The following is a 22,681-nucleotide window of genomic DNA, read 5'->3' as shown; positions in this document are numbered from 1 at the left end:
CAAACCCTGGTTTGTTCTTGTATGGGAGACCGCCGAGGAAGTCAAGGGTTGATACACAGACACAGACAGCGGAGGTTGCCGAAATTTGGCTGCAAACCCTAAGAGGTTGCCCAAATTTGGCTGCAACTTGAAGGCAATTCCTACCACCAGAGAAAAAAAATGCAACGTTTTCTCACTTCACGTCGATTTCCCCTCTTCAAAATGCTTACGTCAAGGATTTTTAAATGTTATTCCATCCCACGCTTAAGCATTCATTTGTTTCTCATTTGCAGATAGTATGAGTCTTTAAATTGTGGGCATCAGTTCCTGCTCCAAGGGCAGTTGTGTTTGTGTGAGGTTAAGCTCACGAATGCTGGTACACACCCTCACTAGTATGTTCTACTAAGAAGCATAAACATATTCATGACAGTAGATCCTCTTGTGGATTCAAAATGGGTCAGATGTTTGCAGACAGAGTATAACGCATTACTCCAGAAGGGCACAGTGTTCCCAACGCATTGTACTTGATTATAGGAATTCAATGTTGAACCTTTAAGTGAAATCTGATACAATTGATTAGCTGATTAAGGAGGCCAGTGATGTTTATTTCATGACATGTTTCAATAGATGAGTAGTCTGGCTTAATTTGCATTATGCTGAAGTCAAGTTGGAGCCCTGGGAGGTTAGTCCAGACCTGTATTGTTAAGCTTGGGCATTCTTTGAGGACTTTTGGCCCTGTTCAGGGAAGCAGACTGTCGATCTTAACAGCCAAAAGACAAATGAGAGCCTTGTCTTGCTGCTAGCATCTCGGTGAGTCCACTCAGACAGAAATGTAGCTAGTGTGGACGACAATTGCAGTCTGCACAAACTAGACATCATGAGCCAATATGGGATTAAAAGAATCCTTATTGGGGGATTGCCTTTTCCATATGGAATGGCTGAGCTTGCTTCCGTGGTGGTAAATATCAACTTTGGCTGAGTCCCTGTAACAGGGTCTAAAAACAAATCCCATAATTTTCATTGACAAAAAGTTTCTTATTAAATAGACACAACAACCACATGATGCTGTAGAATGTATTGGAAATGTCTGCACGTTTACATCATCAGAACCGGTCATAACCAATAGCCTTATGTTTCTGGGCCTAGTCACATGGCTGATCTCAGCAAATCCGAGGACAGACATTGAGGGCACTAAGTCGATTCCGAGTGAGGGCAGTTCTTCCAGAGTATCCAAACTGCTGTCCCAGTTCACACCAGCTCTTCAAATTGAACAAAGGGGCGGAGTCTTCCAAAGGCAATAAAAACGTCTGTGCTTGTTACAATTACCCTTTTGTCACATCCTTTAAGAAAATCATTGCTTTGAACATGACTTGAAACCTCGACTGCTGAAGGCTGACTTTGCTCCTAATTCACCACACAGCCTTGAGGGAAGTTACTTCCCTGCCTTGATGCTTCTGTGCAAAACCAGGATAAGGATTTTTCGCCATCTCAGGTGTGTTGTGATGATTAATCTGTACAATGTTTCGGAAATATCACATAATTAAAATTCCAACCCTCTGGAGGGAAAGCTTGAAGGGACCGAGTCCTCCCTGCCTCCGGGGCAAGCCTAGAACTTGTACCATATGTTGTTAGCTCCTGTCCAAATGTTCCTAGAGTGATTAGTTACTTTTAATCATTTTGGCAGCCGTGCCTCCGAGCAGCTCCCCACCGCTTCTCTTTCTCACTGACCGCCACTGCCTCCACGCTGACTGTCGGCTGTGAGGCGCCCATCTTCAGAGCTAATAAATCACACGTCGGTCCTCCAGTGAGGCCACGGAGGTGGTGGGGAAAGCAATCTGCCAGGTGCCGGAGTTGACTGTTGGTATTTTGTCTGGCTTTAATATTAGCCACTTTGGAATCTGGCACGACGCAAATGGTTCCTTTAAGAAGGATAGGCTGAGGGCTTCCAAACTTCATTTATCTTAACAGGAATCCCTTGTACCTCTGTTCTGTGGATCTTCAGAACATATGAAGCAGTTCTTGGACCTATGAATCATAAATCATAGAGTTGTAAGAGACCCCAAGGGCCATCACATCCAACCCCCTGCCATGCACAAAGTGTAAAGGATTCAATGGTGTTGATGGTGAAGTAACCTTGAGTGCATTCCACAGCCCGGGCGATGGGCCAGATGCATCGGCGGAGACTTTATCTTTGCGCGGGAGATGAAGACTCCGTTCCCATGGGAAGCAGGAAGGGGGGATGGGGTGAATGGTGTTATAACCTGTGCTTCTGGCGGGAAGTGCCATTCCTGCCACTGCGTGTACTTGAGTTTAAGATAATAAAATGGACTTTTACTCCCAAAAGCCTTTTATTTCTGCTTCTATGGAATTCCTTACATTGTGGCAGGAATCCTAATTCATCTATATTCCTGTGCAGTGGACCTCTTGTCTTGCGATGGAGAGGTTGAATGTTACTGCGGAAGGTCGGAGCCCTCTTAGCCCCCAAAGAGGGCTCCGACCTTTCCCTTCTGGATCTGGAGGAACCGGCAGGAGAACGGGCCTCGCTGGTGGCTCTTTCCCGTCCTCGTATCAGCACGAGTCTTCCTTTACTCCGTTGGAACGAGGGACGTGACGATCACCATGGGGACTTCCATGAGTCGCGTTTGGGGCTGCAGTTCGCGGATCGAGCGCCTGTGGATCGGATCTCTACCCGTTTTCGTGTGGATTACAAACCTCAGATGCAACCTGTCATGGAGGAGGCGGGGCTGCACGAGCCTCCAGCGGCCGAAGGAGACTCCCAATTGCGTTTGGAGAATGGAGTTTGGCGGAGGAATGTTGGTACCCCTCCGCTAGCAGGTTCTTGAAGCTTGCCACGATGCCCGTTCGGGCTGGACATTTTGGCTTTTTGAAAACTCTGCATCTAGCCCTCGGCCGGCAGTTCTGGTGGCAATGCTAAAGACATTGAGGCATACATTAAAGGTTGCTCGGTTTGTGCAGAAGCCAAAACCATCCCGGGAAAGCCCCATGGACTATTGAAACCTCTCCCGGTAGCCTCCCGCCCTTGGGAAGTCATCTCCATGGATTTTATTACAGATTTGCCCGAAAGTCATGGCAACACGGTTTTATGGGTGGTGGTAGACTTATTCTCTAAGCAAGCCCATTTTTATTCCATGTGCTTCCATCCCCTCCGCTCCTAAGTTGGCACGGCTGTTTATTCAACATGTTTACCGTCTCCATTCCCGTTAAGGTGGTCTCCGACCGCGTCCCCCAATTCATCTCAAAGTTCTGGAAAGCGTTTTTGGGGTTGTTAAATACTGCCGTCACGCCCTACCACGTTCAAAGTGACGGCGAGAGCGGAGAGAACGAACAGAACCCTAGAGCAGTATTTACGTTGTTACACCAACTACCACCAAGACAATTGGTGCGAAGCTTATTCCGTTTGCGGAGTACGCCTACAACAATGCGGTTCATAGTAGGTAACAAAGAAAACCCCCTTTGAAATTGTGTCTGGGTCGCTCCTTCCCGCCGTTGCCACAACTACCCGCCCAGCAGCTTTGGACCCCCAGAATTTCAACAATGGATTTCATCCCTAGCCGAGGGATGGAAGTCGGTCCAGACCGCCTTACAACAAGCAAAGGACTCCCAAAAACTGCAAGCGGATAAACACCGCTCGGATTTTCCTCTGCGTGTGGGCTCCTGGGTGTATTTATCTACAAAAAATCTCAGAGACGTGCATAAATATTCCAAACTTGGCAAGAGATTTGTGGGACCTTTTCAGATTACTAAAGTGATTAATGATGTCACTGCCCGCTTAGATTTGCCTAACTCTCTTAGTAACATTCTTCCATTCCAGCTTGCTCAAGGAGGCTCCCGCACCGATGCCTAACGACCAGCCGGAGAGGTCTCTGGCACCGACTATTATTGATGCATTATTTAAGCACTACGAAATTGACGCTATCCTGGACTCTCGCTTTAATCGCAAAACGCTTGCAATATTTAGTCTCTTTGGGTGGGATATTCCTCTGGAGTATAATCAATGGGTTTATTCAATATTGAAGCCCCCACCCTTATTTCTGCTTTCCACCAAGATAAACCTGGAAGGGGTCTTCTTTAGAGGCAGAGTGTAAAGGATTCAATGGTGTTGATGGTGAAGTAACCTTGAGTGCATTCCACAGCCCGGGCGATGGGCCAGATGCATCGGCGGAGACTTTATCTTTGCGCGGGAGATGAAGACTCCGTTCCCATGGGAAGCAGGAAGGGGGGATGGGGTGAATGGTGTTATAACCTGTGCTTCTGGCGGGAAGTGCCATTCCTGCCACTGCGTGTACTTGAGCTTTCTAAGATGTCTTAATAAATGGACTTTTACTCCACAAAGACACAATCAAAGCACTCCTGACAGATGGCCATCCAGTCTCTTTAAAAACCTCCTAAGAAGGAGACTCCATCACGTTCCAAGGTAGTGCATTCCACTGCCGAACAACAGCCCTTACTGTCAGGACGTTTCTCCTGATGTTTAGGTGGAGGTCTTGCTGTTACCCTACTCAAACAAGAGTGGTGTGGCTTGGAAAACTGCAGGAAGAAAATGGCAGCCAATCCCAGCGTCAGCATACTCTTGGGTGGGGTAACTGCTTTTGGCCAGGGTTTCTATCAGGGTCTACTGCACCAGAGGGAACCCACCCACCCCAACACCACATGTTGCCAGGGAAGAATATGCAGGTAGTATACAATGGTGGAATATGCACACACCGCCCAGCACTGTTGGTGTAGTAGTTAAAGCAGGTGGACTCTGATCTGGAGAACCAGGTTTGAGCACACAAGTATATGAACTAATGCACATGTGTCAAACTCACGGCCCTCCAGATGTTCATGAACTACAATTCCCATCAACCCTTGCCAGTATAGCCAATGCTCATGTTGTGAGGGACTGATGGGAACTGTAGTTCATGAACATCTGGAGGGTCATGAGTTTGACACCCCTGAACTAATGGATTCAAGGAGCAGGAAAAGAGATTCTACCTAAACATTAGGAAGAGCTTCCTGACTGTCAGGGCTGTTCAACAGTGGAATTCACTGCCTCGGAGTGTGGTGGAGTCTCCTTCTTTGGAGGTTTTGCAACAGAGGCTGGATGAATATATGTCAGGAGTGCTTTGATTGTGTGTTTCTGCATGGCTGGGGGTTGGACTTAATGACCCTTGTGGTCTCTTCCAACTCTATGTTTCTTTGTAAACCTAGAATGGCCTGAATTTTGCTTATTTTCTGATAGGCACAAATCATGTTGTTTACTATACGATATACTGACAAAGGTTGGTTGACCTCAGAGGGTCACCCTTTGGTGTTTCTGTGCACATTGTGGCTGAAGAAAGAGGGAATCTTGGATTAGTTGACAGCGCAATACTCTCTAGAGTTATTTCAGTCCAAGCCCATTGAAACCCACAGGGTAGCACTGTGATTCACTCAGAGATGCAACACGCAGCCTCCTACGTGGCTGGGAGCCTTTGCTGCTTTTCTGTTTAAACATTCCAGTTGGGCCTAGTACAGAAGTAATCCACAATAAATCATCTCAGCAACTGCAAACCAGTAAAGCTGTAACGATCGCAGACACGGTAAGAAACCCTCTCTGCAGGACAGCAAATTGGTCTCCTCCGCACTTTTAATTATTTGATTTAATTTATTTCTCGTGGCACACCATTGGGGAGTTCTTACCTTAACAAAGCGAAGGGCTCGGCTGGACTCGTCCGCGCAGCCCCAGACACCCTGGTTTCCACTGGGAGTTGATAGCATTGCGGTGCCATACATCCCGGAGAGTTCTAAACTAATTGCCTCATCATTTAATTATTCCTACATTAACAGCCACTTATTATGACAGTTAAACACGGGTTTTATGGGCCTTCTTACTCATGCTAAAAAGTGCAGCACAAGCCGATCGGTGTTTGGCTGTTCATCACTGTTTATCCCTCGCATACTAATGGTCCCGATTGAGATATTTTGTAGAAGTTGGCTGCAAAGGGCTTTGTGTTTGCAGAAGCAGGCTTCGCAAGCTACATTTGTTTTCCCTATAATGATCCAAGTGCTCCACAATCTCTTCTTTTCCCTGTGCTTCTCCTCCTCCTATGGGGCAGATAGCAACCAATGGACTCTGAGAGTGACAATTGAGCAGATGGGTTCTTCTGTTTTCCAGCTATGTGTCCTCTCCATTCTGCTTCCTTTAATTTTTTTTGTTTTACTTGAGCAAATTTGAAACAAAGGCCCATGCATCGTCCTTAACATGAGAACCATACCTCACAGCAGACTTCCAGAGGAGCCTAGAAGCACTTTAAATTTGTAGTGTAGTGGTTAAGAGTAGGTGGACTCTAATCTGGAGAACCAGGTTTGATTCCCCACTCCTCCACCTGAGCAGTGGACTCTTGTCTGGTGAACACTGCTCCCATGCATGAAGCCTGCTGAGTGGCCTTGGAGTAATCACAGTTCTCTCTGAACTCTCTCAGCCCCACCTACCTCACAAAGTGTCTATTGTTGGGAGAGGAAGGGAAGGAGTTTGTAATCTGCTTTGAGACTCCTTACAGGAGAAAAAGGGGGTATGAATCCAAACTCCTCCTCCTCTTCTTCTTCTTCATCATCATCATCATCATCATCATCATCATCATCATCATCATCATCATCATCATCATCATCTCCCCACCATGAGGTCCAGCTATCTTTTTTTACACAAATATTTTCCACTCTTGGAATGCCAAGCTGGAATCCTGCAACTTCCTTCTGATTATCATGCGAGGCAGGTTCTGATATCTCTCTTTAAAAATAAAATAAAAAATTGCACAGATACAGGCAAGCCGACGGAATGGCTGTTCCCCTTTCATCCCCTTTGCAGGGCCGAACTTTTTCTGCCGTTCCTGTTTAAGGCCCATTGAAAAGGATTTGCCTTGTGCAGGAGCAGCACTCGGTGAGTTGTGGCCGAGGAAAGCAAGCCCGAGGAATAATAGCTGCGGAGACGCAGCCAGTCCGCTGCACACCCTGTGAATGTGGCTTACATTTTGTCATCTGCGAGCCTTGCTTTCCTGAATGGATGTTCCCTGGTAATGTAACAAAGCTCTCCTTTTCAACCCCCCTCCCCACAATGTTGCTTTCTCAGAAACTGGAGGGAATGAAAGCATGTATTATTGATAAGAACGGCATTGTGTATTTTCTCTGATCAGTAGGCAAAATCATACAGGAGTGGGGACCTTTTCTTAAGCAACCACGTGAGGGCTGTTTAAAACACTGACAGCTGTTCCTGGGGGTTTTTTTATTATGAGTATGAATTATTCTGCAGGACGAAGCAAATGCTATTGATTCTTCCCACCCCCTTCTTAGTTTCTTTCCCCCTTTTTTCAGATTGTTAGGGTCCATTTCCATGTGACCATCTGTGATTTTTGAAGAAAAGCTCTCAGAGTTTGTGTATAGTGAGGAGGAAGTCCCGACCCCCGAGTGTCTAAGAAGAACCCTGATGGATAAGACCAGTGGTCCATCTACATGTCAAACTTGCGGCCCTCCAGATGTTATGGACTACAGTTCCCATCATCCTCTGCCATCATGCTGGCAGAGGATGTTGGGAACTGTAGTCCATAACATCTGGAGGGCCACAAGTTCGACACCTGTGTCTTGCCTCAAACAGTGGCCAACCAGATCCCCTGGAAATCGCACAACAGGCAATAGAGGCCTGACGTTGCTTGCCACCTGGCACTAATACGTTTACTACCTCTACATAGGCTAAAGATTTGTGAACCCATGCAGTGTAGTGAACTGTGTTGGATTTGGGGGAAGAAACCCCAGGTTTCAATCATGGAGAACCGTGCTGGGCCCAGAGGTTCTGTCTCAGTATAACCTTCCTAGTTTTGTGCTTATGAGGGTAAAAAGAAGAGGGCTGCTGTTAGCTCCACGAAAGCAAGCAAGGATAGAAATGTGCGAGATATTCCAGATATTTTGTTAGATCCGAGTCCAGGAGCATCTTAGAAACTTGACAAGATTTGGGGGGTTATAAGCTTTTGACAGTCAAAGCTCTCTTTTCTCAGTTATTTTGTTGCAGAAAATGGCTGCCCATGTGACCCTTGATAAGAGCAGGACTGAAGAAGCTGGCCACTTGTGTCTTAATTCTCTGGAAAGATACATTTGAACAGGGGTCTCCAGCCTTGAGTCTGTGGGCATCTTTGGAATTTTGACACTGGTAAAGGGCACAGCCACAAAATGGCTGCTGCAGGAGGCAGAGCCAGTCACAAAACGGCTGCTGTGGGAGGTGGAGCCAACCACAAAACGGCCCCTGCAGGAGGCGGATCCAGCCATAGCTTTCCTTCTGACACACAGTAAAGATCCTTGTGCTGTGAGGGCACCTTTTGCCAAAGCAATGTTGTTGTTGTTATTTAAGCTGTGCTTAAAAGGTCAACTATTGGATAGAAAGTTCTCTACCCTAATCACCGCAGCCAAGAAAACTTGGCAAACTACCTGTATTGCTTAATAAACCCTGCTCAAAGGAGAGCCATAATGCTCGCCAGGTTTAATGTTATGCCTTCTGCCTTGTTACATGGCAGATTTAATAAGCAAGAAAAGGCTAAAAGATTGTGCCCATGTAACGATGGCTCAGTTGAATCTCTGGCCCACCAATTACTACACTGTCTCAGATTCAAGGAAATCAGATCCAAGTATGTGAATCTTACTCCTTTACATTTACCCCATCTCCCCGATTTAATTAGATTACACTACTTGTTGGACAACCCTGATCCTTCTCTCTGTATGATAATGGCAGACTTTCTCCTGGAAATTACTAAACACCAGTAGATTTATTTCGACCTAACATTTATTTCCTGTATTGTATATGCTTTTTAATCCGTTTTTTATTATTGTTGTACTGTTGTCTATGCCAATAAAGGCTTGCTAATGAATTATTTAAGCTGCATAGCCAATCAAATTTCCAAAGGCCAATCAGAAGCCTTGCGGGGCAAAAGCCCCACCAGGCCCTACTTACTTTCTGAAAACACTTGTCAGGCACTGGAGAACATCTTCTGGGGGAACATATCATCCATGAGCACCATGTTAGAGATCCCTGTGCTAGCATTCCAAGTTCTATCAGTTGCCATAATAGCCCCTTACATATTGGCGAGCCAGAAGCATAATTACACATGGTTTTAAAGTCTTAGCGTGGGGGACAGCTAATTGAAGGCATTCCAGAGACACCCAAGCAAAAAAAAATCCTCCCTCCCCACCATGAAAAAGTAGCGGCGTTCTAGTATTTCTCCCCAACACGGCCGCCTCATCTGCCTGATGGAAATTTCACTTGGCCTTTCTGTCCATATTCAAAGGAAGCTGTTTGTGCCCAAAGCTGCTTGGTGGACAGCAGCAGCGTGTTACGTTTCAGGGGGTTTATTGAGTCTGTCAGTGTTTCGAGCACCGCAGAGCTTGAGAAGTGCAATTTCAGCCGTTTCTGTCTCTGTGGAGTCAATGGGGTTAATGGGTGGCACTGGAAATAATCACTTGGCAACAAAGAGAAACACCAAACCTGTAAAACTCTCCAAAACTTTGTGCATTGAGTTTTCGGTCTGTTCGGTTTGGTTTCCTTCAAAAGGGGTGTTGCTTGCATGGACCGCAGCTGATTTTCTGACCACTATGAATGTTTTGGACGTCCTGGTAGCCATCACAAGATTTTTTTACCCGGCAGGAAGAGAATACGTTAAAGCTGCAATTCATTCTTTCAGTGCTAAGGCTTCTAGGTGGTTATTACACACAACAGGTGTTTGGACAAATGCGGTAACAGAAAATATTGACCACCCTTTGTTAAGCATTTCATGCTGCACTTTGGGAGACAGAAAACGTGTTGATGGGATCGTTTCGCATGCGGAACGAGGAAACATGTCTTTGGGGGCTGAAGCATGGCAAAGAGTGTTTCGTTTAAAAAGAAATTAAAATCTATTAGGGTGTTTCCGCACTACAAAAGGGAGTGAAGGTCGACTCGGTTCCCTTCAATGGGGGGCGATTCCTGGCTGTCCGCACAGCAACTTCCTTGGCCCCCTGGAACCGAGCTAAGTGGGCGGGTACCTGTTTCACTCCTCGATCGTGATTGGCGCTTGTGTTACGGAGGGAAACGGGAACGTTCTTTGTTTTTTTTTTACAGTTTCTGTACGTCGCAGCTACGTAGCATTGACACGCTGAACTACTTCCGGCGCAGTCGGAGCTACGAAGCTTTGGCGCCAAAATTGTTCCAGTCAGTGATTTCTCCTCGTCACTTTGAAACGATCTCGATATCGTAGCCCGAAACGTGAAACTGTATTAAAAAAGCCGCGCTCTCTGCCCGTCACGACTCTCCCATTCTGCGCATGCGAACGAAGCGGCTCCTGATTGGTTGAATGGATGCGGTGTCGTTTCGATGCGTCCGCATTTCGAAGCTTCGAAGCGATATCGACCTTGTTCCACCAGCGAGTCGCAGTTCATAACTGCGACAGGGATGTTGCGGTTCCGAGCAGGGGGAACAGAGACAAGACAACGTCGAGCTCGGTTGTAGTGCGGATACACTGAGTTGAACCTGAGTAGAAACCGGTACAACACAGTAAGTGCGGAAGCACTTAGTGAAACAGGCCTTTTTGATCCTAGTTAGAAGTGATCCTTATAAATCTGATTGGGATAGGATAGCGGAGAGTAAGCTACCTACATATAACAATTGAAATGATGGTTGGCCTGGAAAAACAGGAACTGGGTAATTTGATAAGATGCCAATTGAAGGGTGCAGAGGTATGACCAAGCTTGGAGCGTGTGCTCAACTTTGATCATTGTTGTTTCCCCTCTGTTAAAAACACCAAGCGATTTTCTTCTGCTGACAATACCAAGGAATAGAAGGGTAGTTTTGTCAGTGCCGTTGAATGTGTCGCTATCTGCAATATTAACGGAAGATGCCAAAGTATCTCGCGATGCACCTGCAGTTCAGATTGAGACTCTATTGACCATACTGTGTAGGATTACCCAGCATTTTCTGATCTGAGATCGACCTTAATTCTCCCATGGCTTGCAGCTGTCTTTGATTCCCCAGATGAAAAAATTGCTTGGTTATTAAGAGATGTAGAAAACAAAGTTATTGTACAGACGGCCAAATATTTGGTGGTGGTGATAATGAAGTGTATTTAAAGACCCACCTTCCTGGTTTGTTTTACCTGATTGGGTTGTCCGGTTCATGATGAGGCTCGAAGGAACAGTGACTGGATTGGACTGGATGTTCCTGGGGACTTGTGTCCAGAAAACCAGGAAACTGTGGCTTCTGTGAAACTTTATACGAGCCTGTGCCATAGATATTACCAAGTGTCTTGCAGAGTAAGCCGTGCAGTATTAGAGGTATCGGTAGCGGTACAGACAATCCATAAGTTATTTGAACTATGGATCATTAAGTTGTTACTGACAATGGGAAGAACGCATGTGAGCATAGTGAACTGAAAACAATCACATTACATTTTACTGCGACTGTAAATATAATCCAGTAGTTTCCTAATTTTTTTCGCAGTAAAAATATGGGCATAGTTTACAGGTCATAATGGAGAGAGGGAAAGAGACTCACTTTCTAAGTATCCAAATGAGTAATTTGGCAGGCGCTGTTCCAGTGTATCATTTGCACAATTAAAATGGAAATGAATCCTTTTGCTCCATAAAGTTACTAAACAGAATATATATTATTAACCAAACCCTTAATTGCAATCATTTTATGATTTCTTAGATTACTAAAGCATGAAATCTATTCTAAATAAGAAGAACACTTTTTATTTTTATTTTTTTCGAACAAATTTTCCTAATTACTTGGCGGTAGTAAATTATTCAGATTATCATTTTTACTTATTAAATACAATTGCATCCGCATTCATTGCTATTTCGAGAACTGCAGAAATATTTAAATGACACTGATTCATTCAGATGCAACCCCCCCCCCAAAAAAAAAATGTGATAGAATTAGAAGATTTCTCTCTGGATACTCTTGTTGGCATTGGTAAAGTGCTCCATATAAAGTGTTATTAAAGTGATATTATCTTTAAAGTGATATTATCTATCTATCTATCTATCTATCTATCTATCTATCTATCTATCTATCTATCTATCTATCTATCTATCTATCTATCTATCTATCTATCTATCTATCTATCTATCTATCTATCTATCTATCTATCTATCTATCTATCTATCTATCTATCTATCTATCTATCTATCTATCTATCTATCATCTACCTACCTACCTACCTACCTCACCCACCCATCATCCATCCGTCTGTTCGTCCGTCCGTCCGTCCGTCCGTCCATCCGTCCGTCCGTCTGTCTGTCTGTCTATTTGTCTGTCTGTTTGTCAGTCCGTCCATCTGTCTGTCTATTCCGCTTCCGATCCATGTGGAAGATGCCCTACCCAAACCTTCCATGTTGAGTTTTTTTAAGGTTTCAAAACTGTCAAGTGGGGTGGGGCTTTAGAGAAGGCAATGCTCCACCCGTGTCATTTTCTCGATTTATTCCCCTACATCCAGGTGTCAATATTTCCCCCCCCCCCAAGGAAGAAAAATCAAGTCACTATGTGGATACTTATATGTTTTCCCTTGTAGAGCAGATAGTAATGTCAGAGATTTTCCCCAACACCCTGGCCCTAATACCATTCAGAGTCCTTTCCCGTGGCTGGTAGTTTGACCCTGTATGCACATAGCAGAGGGTTTTATTTTTGGTAGAAAATGGAGGAAGAAGCAGTTACCAATGTCAAAGGAAGGGGAAAGAAAAGTATCCCTTCCCCATTGGCTCTTCCCATAAACTATAGCTGATGCACAAGACATCACTGTAGAAAGATATCCAAAGGATGATATTTGGAGTCAGTTTGAAGAAACTGGATTCATTGGTGTAGGCTGTGTTGAAGTCCCATCAAGTCACAGTTCAGCAACCCCACAGGGTTTTAAAGACAAGAGACTAACAGAGGTGGTTAGTGTAGCAATCCCGGAATTCCACCGTCAACTCCCATCCAAGCACTAACCAAGACAGACCCTGCTTAGCTTCCAAGATCTGATGAGACGGGGCTAGCCTAGCCCCCCCCCCCCAGTTCAGTGTGACACCTGGAATATCTGGTGCACGCCATGCCCAGCACAACTGGAAACTCTCCCTTTTATAACCACACATGTAAAACTGACTCTGGCTTGTAAAAAAATTCTCCATATAGGTTTTCTGTCTGTTCAATGATCATGTAAGCACATTTCCCTCACACCCCCACACCCCGTCTCGCCGTCAGTTCGCATCTTTCTTGTTCATCCCATTGAAAATCAATCAGTTGTTGAGTGATAAAACATCTTTTGTTATGGAGGCCATGACGGGAACTTTCGAAGCAGCTAAACTTAGAACATTGATGAATGGTGTTTGCTAATGGATTAATTTCCAGATGTTGCCAGTTTATTATGACATCTTTTATGGAGTGACGCCGATCAAAGGTAATTGTCACTTGGTTTTTATTTGTTAATTTCCTCACCACTTTTTCTTTCTAACTCTCTGCCATGGCCTTTGGCTTGCGCACTTAAGCTCCACAATGAAAATACTGACTCACACACACATACACACACACACACACACACTACATATACACTCCACTTGATATTAGTCATGTCTTTGTCTATCTCTTCTCTAGTACTACATTTTTCGTAGGACAGCCGACACAGTAGTAGTAGTACAAGCTTATTGTCTTTGCCATAGACCTCACAATCTCCTCGTACACAACATCGTAAAATTAGAATGTGCACAAGACACCACATATATACTAACCTACTAAAATAACTAAATTAATACCTAGATATCCTTATCCGTAATACAACACAGCATCATTACACCATACGTAACCTGATTCTTCTTGCAGCAGGAGCAAAAAGGGCTGCTCGATTGGCAATATATGGATCACCATCAGATAATAGACAGATCAATTTTCCAGTGTTATCAGTATCCCCCACAATTGGAAGAAGTCCTTTAATGTATTTGGTTCTTATGTTATCATAGAGGGGACCACTCCAGAACATAGTGCAGAATGTCCGCATCTGCGTCACTAGCACCTGTAGTTAGGTACTAACCAGCACAGTACATTAAAGTTAGTTAATTTACACACATCTTTAAAGCCTAAATCTTTCCCCTGAGTCAGTTACTAAATACCTACAAGTGGAACAGTTGCTGGTTTATTACTGGCCAGCTCTCTGCACGCTCCTCACCTGTCTCCCAATTTGGTATTTTGTTACAATCACTTTGATTTCCCAAACAACACTGAAGTATCCCACACCTCATTATCCGGTTTCTTTGTTTGCTTCATTAATTTCCTTAAAACAAAAAAGAAATATCTAGCTGTCCACTGCGGTCCTGATCAGCCCTTATATTTGGTTCGTATAATTTTTGAGTCTGGGTAAAAAAATGGCCCCACGGTATTTAAATAAATATCTCCTTCAGGCCATGGATGTAAAAATGAGCAAAATGAGTTCTTAATATGAATTCGGATAGCTTTGTTTTCGCCACAAGTCTCTGTGGGAACACAGGAAGACAAGGAAGAGTTGTCTGTTTTTACTTTACCTAAAGACATATTTTGGATACAGGAAAACAAAACAAAAAAGTTATAAAACCGTGGCAGGGGGATGGACTATTCCAAAGAAGCAAAGAAATGGTGTGCCGCAATACTCTGGGAGGAGTTCAACAGATAGGCGAGAAAAATGCACAGCTCCACATGAGTCATAAAGGATTGCTCAGGTATCGTGTGGAAATTTGAAAGATCTTTGCCCTTATGAATCATGGATAGGAGAAGCCGTAGAGACTCTCTGGGCAAATAAACGGCTAAATAAAATTTCATGAATGGTAATATTATCACAGACTCCAGAAAATAAGGTTGACCTCTTGGGTAGCTTGCTAACTTAATTAGCCTGTTTGTATTTTGAAGCAGTGGAAGGCTTTATTGGTTCTTTCCCTCATTTTATTGGCCTGTAGGTCTCTGCGTTCCTGCTGATGAAGATGCTCCCCTTACTGCTGGGTCCCAGTAATTTATTGCCAGAATTTCTTTGGAGGAAGTCTGGTGTGTTTGGGGATTGGGGCAGGGAGGAAGGCTCCTGCCATATCAACTTCTTGGTTGTTTATTTCCCCTCCTAAAGCCTTCCCTGGGCCATGATCCAAAGTGGGAAGGCCTGAAAGTAAAGACTTTAACCAGTTGGCTGGCAGGAAACATATCACGCTGTAGATGTGAGACGCGGTATTAGACTTCTTAGGTCTTTCTAGACCACTGGCAGAAGATGACAGGGTGGTATAGTGGTTAAGGGCAGGTGCACTCTTATCTGGAGAACCGGGTTTGATTCCCTCCTCTGCCACTTGAGCTGTGGAGGCTTACCTGGTGAGCCAGATTAGCTTATGCACTTCAACACATGCCAGCTGTGGCGTAGGAGGTTAAGAGCTTGTGTATCTAATCTGGAGGAACCGGGTTTGATTCCCAGCTCTGCCGTCTGAGCTGTGGAGGCTTATCTGGGGAATTCAGATTAGCCTGTACACTCCTACACTCCCACACACGCCAGCTGGGTGACCTTGGGCTAGTCACAGCTTCTCGGAGCTCTCTCAGCCCCACCTACCTCACAGGGTGTTTGTTGTGAGGGGGGAAGGGCAAGGAGATTGTAAGCCCCTTTGAGTCTCCTACAGGAGAGAAAGGGAGGGATATAAATCCAAACTCTTCTTCTTCTTCCTCCTCCTCCTCCTCCTTCTTCCTTCTACTTCTCCTTCTTCTGCCAGATCCAGGTTGGGGAAATTCCTGGAGGATGGTTTCTATGGAGGATGGATACCTCAGTGGGGGATCATGCCATAGAGTCCACCCTCCAAAGCAGCCATTTTCTCCAGGGGATCTGATGTCTGTCACTTGGAGATCAGTCATAATAGAGTTGCCAACCCCCACATGATGGCTAGCAATCTCCAAGGGGTTGGCAACCCTATAATCTGGGCCTAGCTGCCTTATAGTTGTCAGCTCCCAACCTTTGCAGCTTACAAAGCCCAGCGGCTGTGGACCCGACCTCTCCCTCACAACAAAACCTACCCAGGCCTATTCTAAAAGCCAAAGAGAAGATGTGCTAACCTTACATTTTTGTGGCTTCCTTTCTTGTTTTTGGAAGTGACTGCTCGACAGTCACAACCCACAATCAGAGGCTGAGCATAGGCAGCTGGAGGTGCACACTTTGGAAGAAAAAGCCCAAGTGTGTTTGTGTTCGCAGCCCCTGTGCCGTACGCTGTATTGACCCGCAAGCTCGATTTTGCTCGGAACAATCTTAAAAACGTTTAGCTTTTACAAGCTTTGCTGGCTCCGCTATTCATGTTCACAAAACACAACAAATGAGATCGGGGTGGATGGGGAGCGATTCCGGGAAAGGGGCGAGAAAAGCTTTCTCCTCTCCTGATGAGTTTCCTCTGGAGAATTAAGCTGGAGAAAGTAACTGCATTATGTAGTAAAACAAAGAAAGCCGGCAGAAGGGGAAAGGGGGATGGCGTTGATGCCGCATTGTGAAACTGGTAAACTGTCCCCACCCCCCACCCCCCGCTCATGAGTTTCCGAGTCAGGGAGTGCCACTGAAATTACAAAATGGGCAGATGTCCCCCCAGTTCAGAGCTGCTCCTAGACTTCTAGACTTAATCCGTCCCCTTCCCGTTTTCTCCGGGCATGTTGCCTTTTTATTTTCCATTGTTAAACATGTATCAGGTATTGCCTTAGGCTAAAGTATGCTTTCCGGGATGGAGGAGAATGGGGAGTATTAATTGTTTATGATTTGCCATTCTTTGGGACAGGCTGCGGGGCCAAATCCTGTACTGCTGGCATCTTCTCCCCACCCCACCCCATTTTTCCTCCTCAGATATCAGCTCAGTGCTGTGCATGGTTGAGTGTAGTGGTGAAGAGTATAGGTGCACTCTGATCTGGAGAACTGGGTTGGATTCCCCACTCTGCCACTTGAGCTGTGTTGGTGAACCAGATTAGCTTGTGCACTCTAACACATGCCAGCTGGGTGACCTTGGGCTAGTCACAGTTCTTCTGAGCTCTCTCACCCCCACCTACCTCACAGGGTGTTTATTGGGGGAGGGAGGGAAAGGAGTTTGTAAGCCCCTTTGAGTTTCCTTACAGGAGAGAAAGGGGGGATATAAATCCAAACTCCTCTTCATCATCATCTATCTGTCTCTCTCCATTCTGAATTAGCTGATATAATGAATATATTCTCCATCTCTCACACAAACACATACTTTTGGATCTCCCCTTTTTTACTTAGAACACCAGGACTGTTCCCCCTGCCCTTACTATAACCTATCATCCAACTTTGGGGTTAGCGTAAGATGGAGACAGATGGAAAACTTCAAACGTGAAAATAGAACAGACGCCTCCACCATTTCCTTTTGGGTGGGGGCTTGGTACCCGCAGAGCCTTTAAATTTGCCTCCTCTCCCTCTGCTAGCAAACCATTGTGGTTTCATAGCATCAAAGGTTTCTATAGGAAAGATACTTTCTGAAGAGTTAACCTCTTTCTGTCTACAGCTCTGCGAGTTGAAGGGCTCCTGCCAGCTAATTTCATGCAAGGTGTGGAAACGATTAAGTCCAAAGCTTGTAATTGCCTCAATGTGGTGGTGTGATTAATTTGTGGGAAATCATGAAGCTTTCCTGTTCAGGTTTAAGCCTGTATGTTCTCATTAGGGCGTCCCAGGGGGGAAAAGAAGATGCTCTGTGGAGAGAGAACGGGAGAAAGCTCAGCCTTTTGTTGGCATAATCGACAGCAAGGTAAAAAGAGATCGCCCGTAATAAAATTCGAGGGATGGCTGCGCTCAAAGCCTGGCTCTAATCTTTGAGGGGGCGGGGGACACAATCTCCAAAAGAGACAAGGATAGTGTTGTCGAGCGAGACAAGGGACCTGGAAGTCTTTGTGATAAACGCAATTTGTATCTCCTTTCATGGTGCCAAATTTACAATACTTTTTTTTGATGAAGATTAGAAGACACGCCTGTAAATAATGCAGACAGAGGCATATGTATGCTCATATTTTATACATGTGGACATAAAAATACACACACTCTCCCACTGTGAATATGATTTTTGTGTGTGATGTCTGCCACAAACCTCACAGGATATTACCTACCTCACAGGATACAGGAGGCATTTATAAATCTCAAGGTCCTGGGTGAGTTGGTGAGTTTTTCCCATACTGCTTTTGTCCTCCCCAACAAGGTTGAGTGACTATTTCTCATCCTGCTTCTTTTTAATATTTGTATTTTGGCTATGGTTCAGTAAACTCCCTTGTATATACATTTGATATAGTTTTTTACAAAATAAGCAGTTGATAAGACTCTTAGTGTTATACACAGCCTCACTCCCTGACATTGTTTGGCTGGCTCCATATCTGGGGCCCCTTCCGCACATGCAGAATGATGCACATTCAATCCGCTTTCGCCATTGTTTGCAAGTGGGTTTTGCTCTTCCGCACAGTAAAACACAGCTTCAAAGTGGATTGAAAGTGGATTATTCTGCAAGGAAGGGGCCTTGGGACAGCCATTTTGTGGTTGGGCACTTGCTGGCTAAAAAAGATTGGTGACTCTTCCACTATTGCATGCTTAAAAGGCACCTAATGGCTGAGTAGCCCTACATTGGAGAAGATTACGTGTGCAGACATTTTGCGCATTTGGCAACCCAAAAAAGTGACCTAGCGAGGAAGGGAATCAAGGGATAAGCTCACGGCCCGTAGAGATTAGACCCGGGCAGAGCAATTCTGCTAACTGCATCTTTTTCTCTGGCACGATGACCCGTCAACCCCGAAGAGGAAACAAAGGTCCAAAAAGTGCCAGCGGGGAATAGATTTCATGTATTGATTTGGATGAGTTAGCCGGCTCATTTAGTGTATTGTAACATACCCAGTTCCAGTTAATGTAGATGGTGGAAACTTTAAAATTAGTTGGGGATAACTTTCTAGATCGGTATGCACGTCACACATCGCAACTATTGAAGGACACGGTAATCCATAAAAGGTCCTCATTTAATGATAGTGTTCATTGATTTTGGGTTTTTCTTCAAATCCTAACAGCTCCACGTGATTAAAACAAATCCAACTTCAGCTTAAAGCAACCTGTTGTGTCAGCTGTTTGGTAGCATTTGATATTGAATTGCCAGCGAGGTTGGAGCAATGTTTCTGGGGGAGTTGCATGAGACACCTCCAAAAGCCAGTTTCTGGGTGTGGGTGTTAACTATCCATCTGTCAGTCAAGGATGTTGAGCGCCCCAGACATTACCCAAATGTGCATTTGGTGAACAGAACTTCTAACTGGTGAAGAGAACATCTAATGTTAGTTAGGAGCTCCTCCTATTGAAAAGAAGGAAGAAGTTGAAATCACCCTTTGCCTTTCTCCAAAGGTCTGCATGCAAGAGAGCAACAGGGTTTGTAAGATGTGAGTTTTCAGAAGTTCAAAGCTCCCTTCATCAGATACCACTTCAGATATCAAGTTGAAGGTTGCTTCCTTCATGCACTGGAAAATTGGTCGCTGGGATTGGCCAAGCCACAAGCAAGGGATTTTTCAGCCAGAAGCACTCCTGGGCAAAATCCCCACCTGGCCTTGCTCACTTTCTTAAAAACATTTGGACAAATGTTGGTTGGCATCATGACACTCGTGGACTTTATGTTGGTTAGGATGTCCCCTGCTTTAGAGGATCAGATATAAAAAAAGACTCTTAGGTGCCTTCTGGTACCATTGTTGTAATAGTTGCTACGTGAGTTTCTTGACGTGGAGGTACCAGGCATAGCATTTTTCATCTTCTGCATGTGTACTTTATTACCAAGCCCCTCTCAATTAATATTTTGTAAAACACTTTCCACTGAGGATAAAGAGGAACATAAACAATGCCCTCTTCTCCTGTTCACATGTAGAGATAGTTTCTCAGGCCACAACGAAGATACAAGTTAGTTCCTTTTGTCATGTCAGGTCTTTATCAAGCACCGACAGATAGGAAAAATTCTTCCAGTCCATGCATTATTTATCCCACAAGTATTAGGCAATCAAAAGTATTGTCATAAAGGAGAAGTTTTTGTTCATTTAAAAAAAATGCATCTGGTGTTATTGCTTTTGGTTTATTGAATTATAGTGTGGGAGATGGCAGTATTTCTTTTCTCCTTTTCTGCTTGCTCGGTCAATGTTAAAAGTAGACACCCTTTTCTGTTTTCCGCCGGGATGCATGGACAATTTCTTCCCTCGACACACACACACACACACACACCATGTCTAACTTAGCCCCAAGTTAATTATTATGTTGATTAGTAAACAGGAATAGATTTTGACTTAAAAGTAATAAATTCTGAAATGTATTCAGTCTTAAAGAGGTGAGTTTTGATTTTTCTTTTAAAGGGAGCTATGAGCCATATTCAGTGTGGGGCAGGGATTTTTTCCCTTTAACCCTTTTCATGCCATGTTTGTAGGTTTGGAGAGTATAAAGAGAGAGAGGTTTGGGTCAGGCCCATTGGTTAAACCACCTAACATTTATGCGGTGTTTACCAAAAAATTTTAAAAGTGCAGGGTAGATTTTGCACAGTGTGTGTGGGTGCACATGCGTACACCCACACTCACAACATGGCATGCATGTGTAGACTATACAGAAGGTCTACTGAATGCATGGAGATTAGAGTTTGGGCCATGAGGTGGATGATCATAGTGTTGCCAGGCCCAGGGATATGGAGGGAAGCTGCCAGCAACGATGTGACATCACTTCCGGGAAGTGATATTGCACCTTTCTAGGAACTGCCAGAAACTGTATGGTAAAACCATAGTGTTTTTGGTGATTCCTTGAGAGGACTGATGGCAGGGTTTCCCAGCAATCCCCCACCTCCTTGAGGGTTCTGGCAACCCTCTTCACCATTTTTCTCCTCCATATGTTCATTGTAAAGAGATAGATCACTTGAACAGGGTTTATATTGCCTTCCGGTTATATGCATTCCTGACAAGATAGGTAGGGTCAAATAGGATGTGGGGGCAGACATGATGTTGTTTAGTTTAGTGAAGAGAAGGTTAAGAGGTGACAAGATAGTCATGCTTAGATATTTGAAGGGATGTCATGCTGACGAGGGAGCAAACTTGTTTTCTGTGGCTCTAGAGACTAGGACCAGGAGCCATGGGTTCAAGGTGAAGGAAAAGAGATTCCATCTAAACATTAGGAAGAACTTTCTGACGGTCAGGGCTGTTCAACAGTGGAATGCACAACCTTGGAGTGTGGTGGTGTCTCCTTCTTGGGAGGTTTTCAAAGAGAGACTGGATGAACATATGCCGGGAGTGCTTTGATTATGTGTTCCTGCATTGCAGGGGGTTTGGACTTGATGGCCCCTTCCGCACACGCAAAATAATGCGTTTTCAAACCACTTTCACAACTGTTTGCAAGTGGATTTTGCTATTCCATACAGCTTCAAAGAGCACTGAAAGCAGTTTGAAAGTGCATTATTCTGCATGTGCGGAATGAGCCTATGATTCTAAGGAGAAAAAAATGGATCCATCTTGAAATCTCCTTTCTTTGCAGCTATTTGAAGTTCAGTTTCCTACTTGTAAATGTTGAAGTCCTGCAAAGTCTTTCCATATCTCCAAATTGCTTTGACGGCTGCGGTTCAGCGGATTGTATGGAGGAAACAAATTACTTCTAGATCTGCTTTCATGTAACTTTTAAAACAACGAATTTATCATTGGTTAAGGCCATTATGAGTGTAGGTTCATCTGTAACAAGCATCATAATTCAGTATATTTTTTAAAGAGAGGGAGGAGAGCCAGAGAGAGGAAAACACACTGTAAATATTGCAATAAGAGTAATTTCGCAGCATAGTTTAATTATTTGGTTCAGTAATTATTTCAACACCAAAATCCTTCACAATCCAGTCCCTCTGACAACCTAAACAACTGTTTCATTAGTAGCAGCGTGTAATTTACAAGAGTTTCAGAAATCTTAGGACTTCCTGGCTCATATTAGATTCACAGGCGCTAATAAAACCTACGGCATAAAGCGCATGAATTAACAGTTCATTAATACATTTAGTAGTCTTATTTTCTCTTCCAACAGGGTCATTTCTCTTCAGATATATGCCAACACAAGAATACAATGTCAGTGATATTCTGAAAATATTGGGTGTGCAGGTTGGGGAGGCAAATTAACTTATTGTTGTGAGTTTTCCGGGCTGTGTGGCTGTGGTGTGGTGGATCTTGTTCCTAGCGTTTCTTGTTAGGAACCAGATCTACCAGATCACGGCCACACAGCCTGGAAAACTCATAACAACCTGTTGAATCTGGCCACGAAAGCCTTCAACAATACATTGAATTAATTTATCTTTTTCAACTGTCTCAGGGAGGGAGGGTTGGAACTGATTTTGGAAGTAAATGTAGCCCATTGTAGGACATCCATATGTCCATTAGAGATCAAATATTTATTGGTTAAACTGCATGGTATCCTGGACAATTCAGCCATAGAAAAAGTATATTGTTTTGTTCATCCCTGGTTGACTGGTTTGCATGTAGATAAAGGGATTTTGTTCGTTTGTTTCTGGGTATCTTTGATATAATAGTTCCTTCAGTGCAACGTAGGAGCAGAAGAAATAACCCATGTATTGCTGAAAGCCTTCACAGTCAGAATCTACCGGCTGTTGTGGGTTTTCCGGGCTGTGTGGCCTTGGTCTGGTAGTCTTGGCTCCTAACATTCACCCATATCTATGGCTGGCA

General features: G+C 44.4%; 1 protein-coding gene across 20 annotated transcripts in view; it reads left to right on the top strand.

Moving 5' to 3' along the window:
* RBFOX1 (RNA binding fox-1 homolog 1) overlaps positions 1 to 22,681 on the top strand; it is a 1,291,038-nt gene that overhangs the window by 769,971 nt on the left and 498,386 nt on the right. The window lies entirely within an intron of this gene.

The sequence above is a fragment of the Sphaerodactylus townsendi genome, linkage group LG04 (genome assembly GCF_021028975.2).
Source record: "Sphaerodactylus townsendi isolate TG3544 linkage group LG04, MPM_Stown_v2.3, whole genome shotgun sequence".
NCBI classification, from domain to species: Eukaryota; Metazoa; Chordata; class Lepidosauria; order Squamata; family Sphaerodactylidae; genus Sphaerodactylus; species Sphaerodactylus townsendi.
The sequence above is the reverse complement of the archived record's forward strand: the minus strand, read 5'-3'. Positions and strand labels throughout refer to the sequence as shown.